This window comes from Protopterus annectens, chromosome 1.part0 (genome assembly GCF_019279795.1).
Source record: "Protopterus annectens isolate FY-2018-M chromosome 1.part0, PAN1.0, whole genome shotgun sequence".
NCBI lineage: Eukaryota > Metazoa > Chordata > Ceratodontiformes > Protopteridae > Protopterus > Protopterus annectens.
Genome location: NC_056725.1, coordinates 558,929,515 through 558,948,378, shown reverse-complemented (window position 1 = coordinate 558,948,378; position 18,864 = coordinate 558,929,515). Strand labels below are relative to the sequence as shown.

Sequence of the window (18,864 nt, the reverse complement as noted above, 5' to 3'; positions counted from 1 at the left end):
TATCCTTTGGTGATATTCTCTAAATCCTGAAACAGGGAGGTGACTGGCAGTCCTCTAATCCGACTTCAGAGGAATCTGTGTTCCTGCAGGCCTTTCACGCCCGGCCCCCTACCTCCTGGGTTACTCCACCTGCCGATGAACTTGTCCGGCTCATCATGCAACGTGCTTGGAAGTCTCCTGATACCGTCGAAGCTTTTCCCTGGAGGCCAGATAAGATCTTGTCCCCTTCTGCTTCGGATCCCCATTGGTCCAAAGGACTTCCTGTGGATGCTGTGGTGGTGGCAGCTGCAACAAAAAAGGATCTGGCAGAAGAAGAAAGCCAGACTGTCTATCCACCTAACAAAGAGTCCCGGGCCCTGGAGAGGATAGGGAAGCGCACCTTTGCTTCAGCGACCTTTGCTGTCAGGTCCCTGAATTATATGGCACATTTTTCCAGGCTTCAAAAGGATCTGGTTTCTGAGCTCTCTGAAACCTTGGCTGGCGCCATGTCTGATGAGGTCCATGACAAAGTGGCCTCTCAGCTGGCCACCACTGAATCTATATCTAACTCATCTATGCGACTTATATCTCACACGTCAGAAGGAGCAGCTAGAGCAGCGGGTTCAGCTGCGGTCTTGAGACAACACGCCTGAATGTGCTTGTGCAACTTCGCGGAACCCTTTAAGTCTTTTTTTCTCAATGTCCCCATTGAGGCCTCCTCGTTGTTTGGGCCCAAAGTTAAAAGCACACTGGCCAGATGTGAACAGGATGGTAAGACCCCTTCTGCCATAGGTGTCCATTATTCTTCCCCTCAATGTGCTTTATCCCGAAACCAAAAGAGTGGGAAGATATGATTCAAGAAATCTCGGGGTCCTTTCCGTGACACACAGGCCAAGTTCTCCCCCAGAGGCAGAGGTGGAAACTCACAGGGAAGACGCTCCTTTTGGGGCAGAGGGGGTCCGTGTAACCAGGGTTCCAGGGATTTTTTTCCCTGGTCAATCCTACCAGCGCTCCTGAAGAGCGGCCCAACCCCTTTCCTCTGGAGGTGGTTCAGGAAAGTTTCTCCTTGTACCCTTCTGCCTGGCTAGCCATCACCACCGATTCTTGGGTACAAAGGATTATAACCAGAAGTTATTATATCCCCTTTGATCTTTGTCCCGTCCCTTCAAAAAATCTTCCCGACGTTCCACCCAAAGGGAAGAAGCAGCACTAGAGATAGAAAAGCTGCTAAGAAAGAGAGTCATCCAAATAGTTCCTCCAGACTAGATAGGATCTGGATTCTACTCAAGACTATTTTTGGTGCCAAAGAAAACCAGGAACTGGAGACCAATTTTGGATCTAAGTGTATTGAACAAGTTTGTGAGAGTACAAAAATTCCGGATGGTCACAATACAGTCTATCCTCCCACTTTTGGAAAAAGACGATTGGATGTGCTCTATAGATCATCAAGATGCGTACTACCACATGAAGGTGGACAGGCCATCAAGAAGATTTCTGTGCTTCCCTGCAGGAGCCAGTCACTACCAGTTCAGAGTACTGCCCTTCGGACTCTCTACAGCCCCCAGAGTGTTCACAAAATGCATGACAGTTGTCACAGCTCATTTGCGACTTCAAGGATTCCAGGCGTTTCCATACCTAGACGACTGGCTCATTTCCACCCCCACCAGACATCTACTGGAAAAAGCCCTGGCATACTCTCTCCTTGCTGCTCAAAGGCTAGGCATAACCATAAACTGGCAAAAATCCAATCTTACCCCATCTCAGTCGACAGAATTCATAGGGGTTATCTTGGACACAAAAAACTGCAGAGCTGCTATTCCAGAGCACAGAATTCTAAGGATAAAGCAACAACTAATTCCAATCTTTTCAATGGAAAAATCTGCGGCTCACTCGGTTCTACAGCTGTTGGGTTCCATGGCAGCCTCCATCATCATTGTTCCCCTGGCCAGGTTTCACATGAGGCTTCTACAATGGCTACTGCTCACCCAATGGTATTCTTTTCAGCATCCTCTTTCAGCCATGATTCGAGTAACCCACAGATGCAAACAGGAATTAAATTGGTGGATGACACACAGTCTCTCACAATGGTCTCACCCCTTCTCCCCCCAGCAACCCAAGGCCACAGTGACCACGGATGCCTCCCTGATGGGGTGGGGGGGTTATGTCAGGGACAGACAGACCAAGGTACTTGGTCCGAACTGGAGGCCCATCTGCATATAAATATTCTAGAGCTGAGGGCAGTGCTTCTGGCGTTGCAAGCATTCCATCCCCTGCTGCTGTCTGGGACAATTGTGATTCAATCTGTCAACATGGCGGTGGTCTGGTACATCAACAAGCAAGGTGGAACCAAATCTTACCCCTTTTGTTGAGAGGCCATGAGGATATGGCAATGGGCGATGGCTACCACCTGTTTTCTTCTAGCAACACACATTCCCGGGAGTTCCAACGTGATAGTAGACAGACTCAGCAGGTGCATTCTTAAACCTCACAAGTGGTCCCTGAATCCCTTGATAGCGGCGGAGATCTTCCACTGCTGGGGCCGTCCTTGCTGCGATCTCTTTGCATCCCCAACCAACTACAAATGCAGCAACTACTTCGTCCTGATTCCCCCTCCGGGACAGTCACCCAGGGATGCTCTAGTCCACGATTGTCCCTCGGGTCTTTTTTACGCATTTCCTCACTTTCCCCTCATTCACAGTTTCTGAAGAAAGCCCGTCGGTTGAAGAGCAAGGTGATCCTCATAGCACCATATTGACCTCGACAAATTTGGTTTCCCTTCCTTTGGCCTCACCTACTAGATCGACTATGGATTCTCCATCCAACCCTGGAGTTGATCTCACATCCACAGAACCTGATTTATCCCATCTGGAACAGCCTGAAGCTCATGGCTTGGCTACTCCAATTCCCTTGCTTGCCAGGCAGAATGATCTTTCTTTACCAGTACGTGATATTCTCATTGCTACTCATAAGTCTTCCACTAGAATTACTTAACTGCGCAAGTGGAAAAGATTTACCTGTTGGCTGAAAGATAAACAAGTAGACCCCTTTTCAGCATCAGTGTCGATAATACTAGACTGTCTGGCCGACCTTTTTCAATCGGGTCTATCGGCCTCTACCATTAGAGTTCATTTGGCTGCACTTTCTATTTTTCATGAGGGTGTCCAAGATTCCTCTCTTATGTCTCATAAGTTGTGCAAGACCTTCATAAAAGGTGTGAATCATCTGAAGCCACCTTTTAGAGAACCTATTCAACCATGGGATTTATCATTAGATCTACAAGCTCTGACAGTGTAATCTTTCAAACCAGCCTCTTCTTGCAAGCTCAGGTATTTGTCATGGAAAACTTTGTTTTGGTCCTCATTACTTCTGCCAGATGTATTTCTGAGCTTCAAGCTTTATGTATCAAGAGTCCATACTTGATTTTTTCATAGAGATAGAGTGTCTCAGAACTAATCCGTCATTTCTGCCTAAAGTGATCTCTGAAATGTCCATTAATCTAGCCATTGAATTGCCAGTTTTCTTTCCCAGTCATTCAAACAGAGGAGAGTATTGCCTACATACCCTGGGTATCCACAGGCAAATCCATTTTTACTTAAACAGGACTAAGCCCTTCCGTAAATCTGACCAGTTATTTTTGGCCTTTCCTGGACCTAGATTAGGATCTTTTGTTGCTAAGGTCACATTAGCTAGATGGTTGAAGGATTGTGTGACCTTCATTTATACACAACGTAATATCTCGTTGCCTACTACCATGAAAGCTCATTCAACAAGGTCAGTGGCAACTTCTGCTGCCTTCCATGCCAGAGCTTCTTTACATGAAATCTGTGCAGCTGCAACTTGGGCTACTCCTCATACCTTCATCAATCATTACAAATTGGATTTGGCCTCCAGGGGAAGAGCATCTTTCGGTTCTATGGTGCTCAGGAATGTCCCTCCATGAGAGCCTCCCAGGAATAGAGGTAGCTGGGGACTCTGTCTCATGCATAAGGAATGAACGAGGATTAACAATATCAGGGAAAGAAGTTATGTCTTACCATAATGTTCCATCTGTATTGTTGATCCTCGTTCAGTCATTACGACCTTCCCTCCTTCCCCCTCCTGTGGTTTCTAGTGGATCTCACCATCTGGTTCTCTTAAGTTATTTGACCAGAGGTAGCCTCTACTTTCTTTGACTTGCAAACTCAATCTGAGGTAGCAGGGAGAGGGGGATTGTGGTTAAGAGTTTAGCTCGAGAGTTTGAAGCTGACGCAAACTTGGAAAATGGCCGGCTCGGTTCCGAGGTCAGAACCAATACCCATGCATAATGACTGAACGAGGATCAACAATACAGATGGAACATTATGGTAAGACATAACTTCTTTTTATCTTTCAGTTTCAGTACAGTAGCATACACAATGTCTAAACTTGGGAACCTTCTGCATTTTCTTGCAAGTGTTTTATTGTTTTTTTTAACTTCCAACAAGTGCCAAGATTTGAGGAAAAGCCCTTGCGTATGTCTTTTCACAGGCAGATGCTAAATGCTACCAGTTGCATCAATGGTTGTTTTTGAGTCTGGGAACAGAAGTCATATGATAAGAAATTGTCATTCTGCAAGTATACCAGCAGTAATATTTGAGATATTAATTTGGGAAGTCTGTGAGAGAGAGAGCATTCTGTATTTTGTCTTTGACCTGACAAGATCCCTCACCACATCTATCTTGCTGCTGTTATTAAGTAAGTATACTAAGGTACAGTAATTCTGTTAGATTCAGTCAGGAATATAGTGAAGCATAGTTTAGATGCATTTCTTTATTTATTTGAGACTCTCCTGCAATGTTGTTTTAAATATTTACTGTTATTTTGAACTCTGATGTTAGTGTGTGTGTGTGTGTGTGTGTGTGTGTGTGTGTGTGTGTGTGTGTGTGTGTGTGTGTGTCTATATATATATATATATATATATATATATATATATATATATATATATACACACATATATATATATATATGTGTATGTATATATATGTCTACCTGATAACGCCAAAAGCTTGAAACGTCGACGACGAGAAGACCAACACTGGAAGATCAACAACGAAGATGACCGACAGTTGAGAATCCCGACGCTGAGAACTCCGACATGTCAAACGAGTGCTAGAGGGTAAGTATGCGGTAGTGATGGACGTCAGGGTTAGGGTGCGGTCAAGGTAAGTCTGCGATAGTGACGGTCTGTAGGGTTAGGGGTGGGTTAAGTGAGTTAGGGTTAGGGCGCCGGTCAGGTAAGTGTGCGATAGTGACAGACGTTAGGGATAGGGACGGGTTAAGTGAGTTAGGGTTAGGGCGCGGGTTAGGTGAGTGTGCGATAGTGACGGACCTTAGGGTTAGGGTTTGGGTTAAGGTTAGTGCATAGATAGTTGTGTATGTAAGATTCAGTGTAGGTTTGTAAGGTTTTTGGTGTGCTTGTGTTGTGTGTGTGCTTTTTGGACAGGGGATTTGTTTTGTTTGTTGACTTTTGGGATTGTGGTTTGTCGGGTATGTGACGTTTCGTGTTTCTGAACTTTTGGTTTTGTGGTGTCAGTGATTTCATTGTCGGTGTTTTAGCACATCGGTGTTGTCAGGTAGACCCATATATATATATATATATATATATATATATATAGTGTTGTTTTGTTCTTTTATTATTTATTTTTAAATATATTTAAACATTTTATTGTAGCTGATCTTTGTGAGACATATTTAAGTTCTGCGAGTACTTGCATATTCATTTTGTGATGCTGTGTAGGCCACTGTTAATTTTATTTATTTATTATTTATTTTATTTTACATTTGTTAACCGGGCTAGTCTGGCTGGATACATGTCCATTTTCAGCAGAGGCCCGAGGAGAAAAGCTCCACTATCAGACTAAGACAATACATTTCGAAGACTTTACTAAATAAATCAATTTTTAAAAAAAACAAAAAAACAAAATGTACAGAGACAAAATACAGTTTGCCTGGACTAATTTAAGTAGGTAACAAACAGAGTTCACATTATGTGGCTGAGGAGTTAAGCTCAGGCACAAAAATACAAAGTTGAGTTAAAGGATATCTGTAGTCAAGCTAAATAATTTGATTATCGGTCAGTAGGCTAGAAGACAGATTCGGTAGTTAGCAGAGGGAAAGAAACTGATGGTAGCAAGTGTTAAAAGAGCACGTTAGAAGGTAAACAGGTAGATTGGTAGTAAAGCTATGGGAAAAAGGGGAAGAAAGATAGATAGAAATTGTGGATAGAATATAGTTACGTAGGGTAAAAGTATTTTAACATAGTTAAATGTTATGAAAGTCAAGTTGAAAAGGAGAGTGAGGAAGCAGGATAGAGATGAAATGCTATGGTAGTAGGATAAAGATGGTCTAGGTATGGCTGGAAAGAAAATAGAGAGAGGATGGCTATACGGTGAAGTAGGCAAAAAGATTGGAGAAAAAGAGTGAAGGTCCAGTGAAGGGGGCTGAGGATGTTAGTCTAGGTAAGAAAGGGAGTGGAAAGAATTGCAAGTAGCAGACTGGATAGAGTAATGAACAGTACTGTGCTCAGTCAGGATTGGAGCAGGGGCATAGCCAGTGAATTAGTAGGTGGTTTTTTATCTGTTTTTTGAAAAGGTGACATGATGTTAGGGAGGTCAGTTCAATGGGAAGTTTATTCCAGTAAGAACCGATAGTGTTTGCAAATAGGGAATCACCTGATTTGTTATGAGATTTCAAGGTAGTAACTAGTAGCTTGTTGGCTGATCTGAGTGTCTTGAGATTTTTATAAGGTGTGATGAGTTTATTTAGTATAGGTATATTGGAGGGGTAATGAAGAATTTTGAAAGTGATGATTAGTTGTTGTAGGAGTATAAGGTTCGGGAGTTCAAGCCAGTTGAGTTTCTTTAAGTTAAGACAGTGGTGAGTTTGGAAAGGTGAGCCAGTGGCAAATCTGGCTATACTGTGGTAGGCAGTATTCAGTTTCTGAAGATTGCCTTTAGATAAGTTGACGAAGGAGGGGGAGGCGTAAGTTAGTGTAGAGATAAGGTGAGTTTGGGCAAGGGCTACTCGGGAGGTTGAAGTGAGATAGGGCTTTAGCCTGTATAGGGCACCAATCTTTTATTGACAGTTTTGATAGTTAAATCAATGTGACAGTCAAAATTTAGCTGGTTATCTATGGTGACGCCTAGGAGTTTAGTGCAGTTGTCAGGTTTGATGATAGTGCCATTACAGGATGTTATAGAAAAAGAGATAGGGGTGGATTTAGAGGTAGGGGTAAAGAGTAGTAGTTTGGTTTTTTTGGGATTAAGGAGGAGACAGATGTGTTGAAACCAATTTTCTGCTGCAGTAAAGACTACCTGGGTAGTGGAGTGGAGTTCTGCTGGGGTAGAGGCAGAGCAGATGAGAGTGGAATCATCTGCATATTGTATACATGTGGATGTTGGTAGGGAATTGGGCAAATTATTGATGAAAATGGAGAAAAGTAGGGGGCCTAGGATAGAACCTTGTGGGACACCAATAGTAACAGGGAGTTGAGTGGATAGATGGCTGTCCCAAAGGACAGCTTGTTTTCTATTAGTCAAATACGAGTTGAACCACTGTAATGCTTGAGAATCCAGTGATAGAGATTTTAAGGTATCGAGGAGAAGTTGATGGTTGACCATATCAAATGCTTTTGAGAGGTCCAGAAATAGTGCAGATGAGAATAGGTTTCTATTTCGATTTTTATTTATGGTGTCAGAGAAGGGCAGTAGTAGTGCTGTGGTAGGGTCTAAAACCATGTTGAGAGTCTACAAGCAAGTTGTTATTTAAGAGATAGTTTAGAAGTTGATGGTGAATACAGCGTTCCATTATTTTGGATAGGGGCGATAGAAGGGCAATAGGTCTAAAATTGGATAGTTCATTAGAGTTTCCTCCTTTATGGAGTGGAATAATGTGGGAGATTTTCCAGCAGGATGGAATTTTGGATTCTGTTATGGTTCTGTTTATTAAGATGGATACTGGGTAGGCTATTTCTTTTGCAGCTAATTGAAGGTATTCAGCTGGAAGTTTGTCAGAGGGGTGCAGGGTTTTAGTTTAGAAAGTAGTTTCTGTATATAGGTTGTTGAGACGGTTTCAAGTTTTAGTGTATAGGTATTGTTGGGGGTGGGGGTAGTTTGGAGGGAGGGGGGTGGAGTCATGGTGCTTGCAAGTGAGTTTACAGTTTGAGAGAAGAAATTGTTAAAGGTGTTGGCTATGATGTTAGGTTGTTTTTGTGCTAAGCTAGCTGGGGTAGGTGTTTTGGTGTTGCCTGGGTGGAGTAGTTTATTAATTCCTGACCAGAATTTTTGGGTTTTGGTTTTGGTTTTGTTGGTATTGAAAGTTGTAGTTTTTTGTCTAGGATGACAAGTTTCTTTGTTTTGTTTCTTAGATGTTTGAAGGTTTGATGGTCAGTAGGGCTTTTAGTGGATCTCCATTTTGACCATGATTTATTTCTAGCTCTCATAGTTTGTTTAGTTATAACAGAGAGCCAAGGAGCTGCTTTGGATCTGATTCTGACTAACCGGGATGGGGCATGTTGGTTTAGAATTTGTAAGAAGGTGTTATTGAAATGCGTTACTGCTTCATCTATTGGGAGGTATTTCAGAGTTGACCAGTTATATTCTTTGAGTTCAGTTTGAAAGGATGTGAGATTGAATGCTGTTTTGTTGTATTTAGTTCGATAAGTAGTTTGTTTAGGAATGTTGCATTTTTGTTTGGTGATAAAGGTAAGGAGGTGGTCACTGATATTGTCAGGGAGTATACCTTGCTCTTGGTCAAACTACCATTTGTATTAACAGTAACATTACACAGCAAGATTGGGCACCTTTTGTTAAGGGTCTTAAAGTAGTTGATAATGAGTGACTGCTGGCAGGGGAAACATGTTCTTCGTATTTCACTGTTGCAGTCATCACATTTGGGTTATCCCTGCCAGGGTAGCCCTCGGTCGGCCCGAATACCAGAGGCTTAGTATTTCTGCATTGGCTGCTGTGGTTTCAGGACTGATGTCAGGTCATCAGTAGTATAGAGTAAGGCAGCCAGCGCCATTACATCAGTCTTTCTTACCATGGAGCGCAAAGCAGAAGCAGTTCGCACAAGTGCAGTCGGCCTCTACCTGAGTTTTGTCTACCGAATTGAAGTTGAAGTCTTCTAAAGCTAATTACCCCATTGAGGATCCTTTTTTCTTGCACTATCTGATGTCAGAAAAAGTTAACAATTGTCTCGCCTGTGGAAAGCAAATACTACACTGAGACTTTCATTCTTACTGTGCTGTGTCACTTGTTAAGGCCCAGAACACGATGTCCCCCGTTGTCGCTTCTGTGCTTTGTTCAACGCCAGAACTATCCGTCGTTGGGCCCTTATTGTAGCTAGATATTTTCGCTTACAGTCCTTGAACTCTGATATGGCTTCGATAAGCCATTCGACAGCAGATCTTCTGAAAAAACGTAAAGATAAAGACAGAGACAAACCGCACAGGTCCAAAACTACCATCAATGCTCCCGTTAAGCTAGTCGTCAGTTCTCCGGTCCTCAGTGAGGCACTTTCGCAGCTCCTGATGGCCACTTCTGTGGATTTGCAGGCCACTACTGAGACCCTTTTGGAGCCGCAGAACTCTTCGACTAAGGATTCTGCAGTCATCTCTACCTTGGATGGGTCCAGAGCTGCTGAGCAGGCACCAGCTTCCGAGGAAGTCCTTCGAACTACCAATTCTCGACACAGACCGACGTCGTCTTTCGCGACTATCGTTCTTTCAAAAACAACAGTTTCTTAGGCCCATGGTATGAACCACACCCAAGAAACCGATGACCAATCGCATGCACCTGCTTTCTTGCCTCAGTCTCAAATGCTTATAATGGCAGAAGACCTAATCATGCTAATCAGGGGAAGCCAAGCTACCCTCGTCAAAAGGAAAAGAGATCTGTCCCCTGTAGTTTTGTCTGAACATGAGTCAGATGACTCTGATGCATCTGAATATGAAGACATGCAACCCCTCTCTACTTATGAGGATTCTGATGCAGAGGATTCCATTCCTACAGCCTCTCTCCCAGAAGATTTTTCCTTTGGGGAAACTATTCATACCTTAAGGGAGCATTTCCAATGGGAGAGTCAGGACTACCGTCAGTCTAAAAAGAGACTCAGGGAATTCTTAGATCTTCCACAGCACAGACCCTTGGCCATCCCCCCAGTCCTGGATGTTGTGGAGGATGTTTTCCTGGAATCCAGCTTGACTTCTGACACCCTCCCTCCTGCACCCAGTAAACCAGACAAATACTATAGAGTCCCTGACTCACACATATTTCTTTTTAAAAATCCTGCTGATGACCCTGTGGTTATTTCTCAAGGGCCTAAAAGTATTAAAGCAACTTCTGCTAAGAATCCCAACCCCTCAGACAGGTATTCCCAAGCACTAGACAGATGGGGTAAAAACGTATACACCTCAGCTACTCTTGCCATTGGAGCACTAAATTCTCAGTTCTGTATGCTAAAATTTCAGCAACATACCTTGGAACTCCTCAAACAAAAAATGTCCTCCTTTCCTGCTTGTACAGAATCTAAAGAGGTACAAGAGTTAATGCATTCTGCAAGTCAAGTAACTAAACACATCTTCCCTGTGGTTTTGATGCCCTAGAAGCTTCTTGCAGAGCAGCAGTCACCGTATCTGTCATTAGAAGGCATGCATGGCTTAAGGAACAGCCCTTGCCAGACCATGTCAAATCTAAATTGTTGGATGCCCCCTTGCACAAACACAACTTATTTGGCACTAAGGCAAAAGAGGTCTTAAAAAAGATGGAAGAAAAAGCAAAATCTATGCAGACAGTTAAGGATTTCTTACCGGTCCAGCCACCCAGGTTCAGCAGGCATTGTCCCACCAAGCACTGGTCCGTTCCTGCTCCCACTAAGCCAGTACAGCCTAGACCCCAGCGAACCAGATGCCCCCCAGATAGCAGCCACAGGGAATGCAGAGAGCTAAGCAGTGGACTACCTCCACTTCAAAACCAGGAAGTTCTAAGCCACCCTCTTATGGTAAGAACCCACAATGACTCACCTCCCCCACCCCCTCCCTTTGCCCACCTTAGTACCCCTCGGAAGAAAACTCTCCTTTCACGCAAGCACCTGGGCCACCATTACCAACGACTGCTGGGTTCTCAACATAGTGTCCCAGGGTTACAGATTTTCTTTCCACACCCTTCCAACCTCAAAAGGGCTCCCAGATCTACCTCCAAACCAGTGGGCAGAGGCTCAAAAGCAAGTCCTTTCCCTGCTTTCTATGAGGGCGGTAGAGCACATTCCAGCAGAACAGATAGGCCAAGGTTTCTACTCCAGACTTTTCCTGGTGCCCAGAAAAGAGGGCACCTGTCGCACCATCCTCGGATTATCCATTCTAAACACCTTCCTGGTGATCCCAAATTTCAAAATGCTCACCCTCCAGCAGCTGCTACCTATGCTCCCCATGGACGCTTGGCTAGCCACCCTAGATCGAAAAGAGGCCTACCCCCACATTCCTATCAGGGAATCATGAAGGAAATATCTCCGTTTCAGGGCAGGATCTCAGCACTTTCAGTTCTCTGCATTTCACTTTGGCTTATCTACTGCTTCCAGAGTTTTCACAAAATGTCTGGCCATTGGCTTTTGCAGACAAGGAAATATCCAGATTTACCCATACTTAGACAACTGCCTAATTCAGGCAGACAGCCAGGAAAAACTGCTCAAGCATGTGGCATTTGTAAAGTCCCTACTAACCTCACTAGGGTACACAATCAATGAAAAGAAATCCAAACAGGTGCCCACCCAAAGGATTATCTGCCTGGGAGCAAGCCTGGACACAACATCCCAGATGGCATTCCTTACACCAGAAAAACAAATTTTCCTGCAGCCTACTTCTCTCAACTAGCCACCAGACCCCCAGTTATCTGCAAAGAAGTTCCTGCAAGCACTGGGGTTCATGGCATCTTGCATACTACTCCTTCCATATGCCAGACTGCATATGAGGAAACTTCAGTGCTACCTAAAAAGCCTTTGGTTTCAACGCTGTCAAGACCAGGAGACTTATACGTATAATTCTTGCCTCAGAAAAGATTTTCTTTGGTGGGCAACAGCATGCCCCCACAATAAGGGACTACCTTTCTCACCACCCCCCCGCCACCCAGACCCTCACCACAGATGCATCAGACTATGCTTGGGGTGCATACCTAGACGGCAGGTGCATACAGGGCCAATGGAGCCCACAGCAAATCTCTCTGCACATCAACCAAAAAGAGATGATGGCTGTCCAGCACGCCTTGATGGCTTTTAAGCCCCTTCTCTCCCCAGGGGCTCTCCTGACCAAAACAGACAAAACCACTGTGATATGGTACATCAACAAGTAGGGAGGGACTCACTCCTACCCTCTATGCAGGCTGGCCATGACCCTTTGGCACACAGCCTCTGCCATGCAACTATACCCGTTAGCACAATTCCTGCCAGGTTCTCTCAACTCTCTGGCAGACCAATTAAGCAGAAATCTTCTGGACCCACACAAGTGACAGCTCAACAGAAGAACCTTCACCCTAATAACTCAAAAATGGGGCACCCCAAAGGTCGACCTCTTTGCCTCCCACACCAACCATCAGCTCAGCAAATTCTGCACCAGGGAGCATCACTGCATGACTTGGAAAGTGGATGCCCTGTCCTTCCCCTGGGTCAGTCTATCGGTCTATGCCTTTCATCCACTACCTCTCATCCTCAGGGCACTGCTCAAAATAAAGGAGGAAAAACCAAGGACAATTCTTATAGCTCCAGACTGGCCTCGCCAGCACTAGTACCCCTTACTACGCAGCCTGTCCCCACTGCCACCATGGCATCTTCCTCAGATTCCAAACCTCCTGACTCAGAGGGAAGGGAAATTCATGCATCCCCAATTGCAGACACTCAGTTTGGCAGCTTGGCTTATTCCCTAACCCCCGATCAATCTGCCAACCTCAGCAAACAGGTTCTAGATGTTATACGTGAGGCCAGACCCCCTAGCACTAGAATGTCTTATGCTGACAAATGGAAAAGGTTCTGCACCTGGATTCAGGCTAAGGGAGCCAATATGGCACAGCCCTCCCTCCCTCTCATCCTGGATTACTTCGCTGACCTACTGCACAATGGCCTCTCTTTCTCCTCTATAAAAATTCATGCCTCTGCTATATCTGTTCATTTCCCCACTGAGCAGCCCCTTTTCTCACACCCTTTGATCAAACAGTTCCTAAGAGGGGCTAACAATTTGAGCCCACGCAGAAGAGCACCAACCCCAGCTTGCGACCTTACCTTTGTTTTGGAAAAGCTCACCCTGCCCCCTTTCGAACCAGCTTCTTCTGCAGAGCTAAAATTTCTCTCCTGGAAGACAGCTTTCCTTCTGGCCATCACTTCAGCCAGAAGTGTCTCCAAGCTGCAAGTGCTCATGGCTGTGAAACCCTTCATCATCTTCCACGCTGACAGAGTATCCCTCAGAACTAACCCATCCTTCATGCCCAAGGTGGTGTCCAGTGTGGCTGTCAAACAATCCATTCATTTGTCCACCTTTTTTCCTAATCCCCAGAACAAGTGGGAAAGGATCCTGCACTCTCTAGATGTGCACAGACAGCTCATATTCTACCTAAACAGAAATAAATCCTTCAGAAAGTCTAATCAGTTGCTGGTTAGCTTTGATACAGGGGCAGAAAGTCTAATCAGTTGCTGGTTAGCTTTGATACAGGGGCAGAAGGCAAAGCCATCTCCAAACAAACCACTTCCAAATGGATAGCACACTGCATCCATTTCTGCTACAAACAACATGGAAAGCCTCCCCCCAAGGGGGTCAGGACTCACTCCACCAGAGCAGCCTCCACCACTGCAGCTTTCCTCAGAGGGGTCCCCACTAGGGACATCCTGGAGGCTGCCACCTGGATGTCTCTTCACACTTTTACCAAACATTACCACCTGCCTGTCTTCTCCAAATCCAGGGTGGGGTTTGCCTCTGCAGTCTTGCAGGGCATCCTAGCCAGAACCTAGTTTACTTGACTGCCTCTACCCATTTCCTCAGCTTTTGAAATCAACCCAAATTTGATGACTGGAACAGTGAAACACGAAGAACATAGTGCAGTTGTGTACACTTACCATAAATGTAGATGTTCGAGTGTATTCATTGTTGCAGTCCTGGTTTCCCTCCCTCCATCCCCCTTTTCTTCTCTATACTTACAAGGGACATATTGGTATTTACTTTCTACTGGTGGGGTTCTTCCACCAGAACCTGGCTCCTACTTGGGGGCTCCTGACAGGTTAGGGCAAGAAAAACTGATGTAATGGAGTCAGCTGCCTTACTTTATACTACTGATGACCTGACGTCAGTCCTGAAGTGACAGCAACCAATGCAGAAATACTAAGCCTCTGGTATTTGGGCCGGCCGAGGGCTACCCTGGCAGGGATAACCCAAATGTGATGACTGCAACAGTGAATACACTTGAACATCTACATTTATGGCACATGTACACAACTGTACTTTCCTTATAGTCTGGGCAGAAAATGACAGAGCTAGTAAACCTTTGCCAGCCTTTCCCAGGTGAGTGTGTGTGTGTGTGTGTGTGTGTGTGTGTGTGTGTGTGTGTGTGTGTGTGTGTGTGTGTGTGTGTGTGTGTGTGTGTGTGTGTGGGCAAATCAAATCTCAAAGAGTGTGTGTGTCAGCTACTTGGGTAGGGACGTGAAGCACTGGCTGGACAGAGAGGTAGCTGGAGTTCTTGGCTTGGTCACTCAGCTGAGATCTTAACTCTGTAGCTGTGCCAGTGGGGAGTCTTACTGGGGATCTAGATAAAGAGAGAGAAACCAGCCTCTGACTGTGATCTCTATGTGCTCTTAAGGGAAATTACACTTGGTGTGGAAAGCTGCATCTGTAAATACTGTGTGTGTACCTGTCATCCTCCCAATGTACATCCCCTACTGGTGCTAGTGGTGAGGACTGAGACTCCTTGATTAGTGGGCCATTGCTGGGCCATCACAGATAGAGAGATCAAGTCTTTTTTATGCCAAATTGTTTGTGGTATCAACAACAACAAAAAAAAAACAGAAAACAGCTTGTCTGCTTTTTGCCCTGTCTGATCTGTACATGTGTATAAACATAACCATGTCTCTAAAGACTGAGCTCCCTTTCTTAGATTGGGACTCTTTACATGGCTGCAGTATACAAAGAATCTAAATATCTTCACAATCCAGTAAGACCTTCCCACAAAAATGTCTTACATTCCAGAGAGCTTATCATCATTCCATGCTTTAGCTGTGCCAGCTGGGTTATTCACAGTCCCATTGTTTTTACCATACTTTAATGCCAGCATTCTCACACCTCATAAAATAAACATGACTTTATTTCCTGTTTTTTTTTTTAACAAGAAGCATCCTTATTAAATTATCACATAATAATTCATTTGTATAAATGAAAACAAACCATATTGACATATTTTCATTTACAAACATTACAGTGTATCTAATCATTGTCAGTCAAACATTACATAGCTCATTTAATTCCTGCCTTCCCTTAAACTTCATTTCTCCTCTGAAAAATTATTCTGCATGTGTTGTTCCCACAATTCCCATTTTGTATGCAATGTGCCCCTACCCTTTTCTAAAGATCCCAGTTTCAGTTGTTTTATCTCTGTTACTGTATTCACTACTTCTAGTACATTTAGTTTAGACTTTGATTTCCATTTTCTAGTAATTGCTTTTTTTGGCAGCCACCAGAATTAAACTCAGCAATGCCTTAACAATCTCTAGGCAATTCCAGTTCTGTATCACAGCTCAAAAAATCATCTCCTTCATTATACACTAATTTGCTAATCCAGTATTTCTGATAGAGTAATCTACAGGGAATTTTTAAAGACCGCCAACTTGTTACACTCTCAAAAATATGTTCCCAATTTCCTGTTTGTCCCCGTCACTCCTCCAACATTTGCAATCTAACTGATAAAAAATTCTTTGGATTCTGCTTGGGGTATAAAAATACCTCTGCAAACACTTCCAAGCAAAAATCCTAAATCTTCAAGACTTTGTTACATATTTGGGGGCCTTACATATGTCCCCCATTGTTTCTTTGTGAATTGCTTATCCAGTATCTCTTCCCAATCCTTTCTAACCTCCTCTTGTTGATTCCTATAGAAATACAGTATTTTATATGCCCTACTAATTATCCTTTTTTTAATAGCAGCTTATGTTCTAGATTCAATTAAAAACTCTACCAGTGAGGGTCTTTCACTTAGGACCCCCATTTCTTTCTGTTTGCCTATACTCTGATATCAATCCTTGATAGGGAATGCAAACTCTAGTGTGCAGTCCATATGAATTCTTGGCCGCTTTCCATTTTATTACCTTCCCATCTCTAATCGTTGAATCACAATATCTTGGTTTCTTTGCCAGTATTCTCCAGTAAATTCCAGCCGCTTCTTGCCTATTCTCTGTACCCCTACTTGCAGTCATACCTATCAACAGAATCTCCTTTCTCTAGCCCTGTGTTGGCTTAGTTCTTAGAGTACTTTCTGCTACTTTATGAATATAATATTCTGTATGGTTATTGTTATTCTCCTTAAGGATCTGCATCCAAAATCCCAGTCACTCATTGTTTCTTGAGCTTCTCCCCAGTTTCATTGTCATCATCACTTTCTACTTTGAATTATAGTGCTCTGCTTGTGCTGTGTATAGGACCCTTAACTGTGCAGGTCTAAAATACCCCTTCAAATTGGGTAATCCCAAACCACCTTGTCCTATTGGAAGGATCAACTTGTTCCACTTGACTCTTGCCCCTTCCCCTGCCAGATAAAATCCTTAAACACTTTATTAATTGCTATCCATGACTTCTGTGGTTGTTAAAAATATGCCTGACTTGTATATGAATCTAAAGGGACTAAAAACTTTTTAACTGCTTGTATCTTGCTATATGTATCCATAAAACAGAGATTACAATGTCTCAGTTTTTGTATTATCTTTTATTTAGTTTCTTCTGACATATCTTTAGCTGCCATAACAGAATCCTTTTTAATCCATACTCCTAAGTACTTCATTTTATCATGTCCCCATAAGCATGGGTATTGCTGAAACAATTTGTGTCTGGGCACATAGTGTACAGGTATTACATTTGTTTTATCTTCATTAATTTTGTATCCCGAAAAGACTTGAAACTGTCTCAGAATGTTCCACGACAGTGCAATGTCCATTTTTGGTGTTATCAGATGTAAAGTAATATCATCTGCAAATAAAGCCAAAATTTCTTGATTACCATACCAATTATATCCTTTAATTTCTGAGTCCCTTATTTTCTTTGTCAGTGATTCTAAATATAACTCAAGTAACAAAGGGGAAAGAGACCACCTCTACCTGGTTCCTCTGCTCAAACAAAACTTATCAGAGAGGAACCCTCTCACCTTAATTTTTGCCTCCAATTCATCATATATTCTCCTAATCAACCTTATAATTTTGTCAGGGAATGCAAATGCTTCCATTGTCATCCTCATAAAATCCCAGCTTACTCTGTCAAATGCTTTCTCTTCATCAAGACCCACTAACAACAGTGGCATTTTCTTTTACATTCCGCTTCCTTCTGGATAATCATTGTTATGTAAATGTTGTCAAATGTTTGCCTCCCCTCCACAAAAGCACACTAATTCATATCTATCAGTTTTGATATAATTTTTGCCATTCTTTCAGCATTATAGACATAAGCACTTTATAATCATGGTTTAGAATCAAAATGGGCCTGTAAGAAGCTGGATCTGATGTGTCTTTACCATTTTTAGTTATTATAGCCACCACCAGTTTCTTCCAGGATGTTGGGGCTTGTCTTCCTTTTAAAATACTATTAAAACCTTCCAGATCTTTATCACTTTCTTCCCTCTTAACTTCTAAACTTCCACAAGAATACCATGTATTCCTGGTGACTTTCCTGCAGATTGACTATACATCACCATTTTTGTCTCATCTCCTCCTACCCAACTGTTAGTAATTGAGCGTCATCTACCTCTAACCGTAGCATGTTTAATTCTTCCATAAACATTCCCATTTGTCCTTTTTCTTGATTTCTACATTTCTCTGCTTTACACAGATTTTCATAACATTTCCAATATATTTCTAATACTTCTACAGGATTTCTGTTTATCTTTCTTGTTCCCCAAGTTTTGCAACAACCCTTTTTACTTTCTTTTGCCTGAGGTGTTGTGCTAAAAGTTTTTGTGCTCTGGATTTATTGGCTAAAAACAGTTGTTTAAAAGCAATTTTTCTAAACTCGTGCATATTATTGATGTAGTCCTTTATTTTCTCTTTAGCACTCTATAGTTGCGCTTCTTTGTTCTGGGAAATTCCCCCTATTCTGCAATAATTTTACCCTTGTTAGTCCATCTAAATAATTTTTGTTACTTCCTAACCATATCTTTTTTCCACCCTATTTTTAAACTTCACTTTAATTTTATTCCAAATACAAATTGTATTATTGATCAAATAATGTTAATAAAGACAAGCTAGAGCTAAGAAGCTTTCACAAACTGCTTCAACATGTCTAATACAAATTCAAATGCTACAATTTAAATGTTTTCTGGGTCACATATCTAGATGACATCACATTCACATTTAAAAGGGTAACATCATTTACACTTCTTTTGTAGTGATAATTTTAAAATAGGTTTCAAATTCACACATTCATGTAAACCTGGTGATTCATCGGTGTGCAATTTGTTAATCCATTTATATTCCATGTTTTCTGTTTTAGTTACTAAATCACCTCGTCTGACTGATTTTAAATCTGACATAGTTACTGGCTCTTCTGATTTATATATATATATATATATATATATATATATATATATATATATACACACACACACACACACACACACACACACACACACACACACACACACACAA

General features: G+C 42.7%; 1 protein-coding gene across 3 annotated transcripts in view; it reads left to right on the top strand.

Moving 5' to 3' along the window:
• Positions 1-18,864, top strand: part of USH2A (usherin) — a 625,599-nt gene that overhangs the window by 420,444 nt on the left and 186,291 nt on the right. The gene's annotated exons all lie outside the window — the stretch shown is intronic.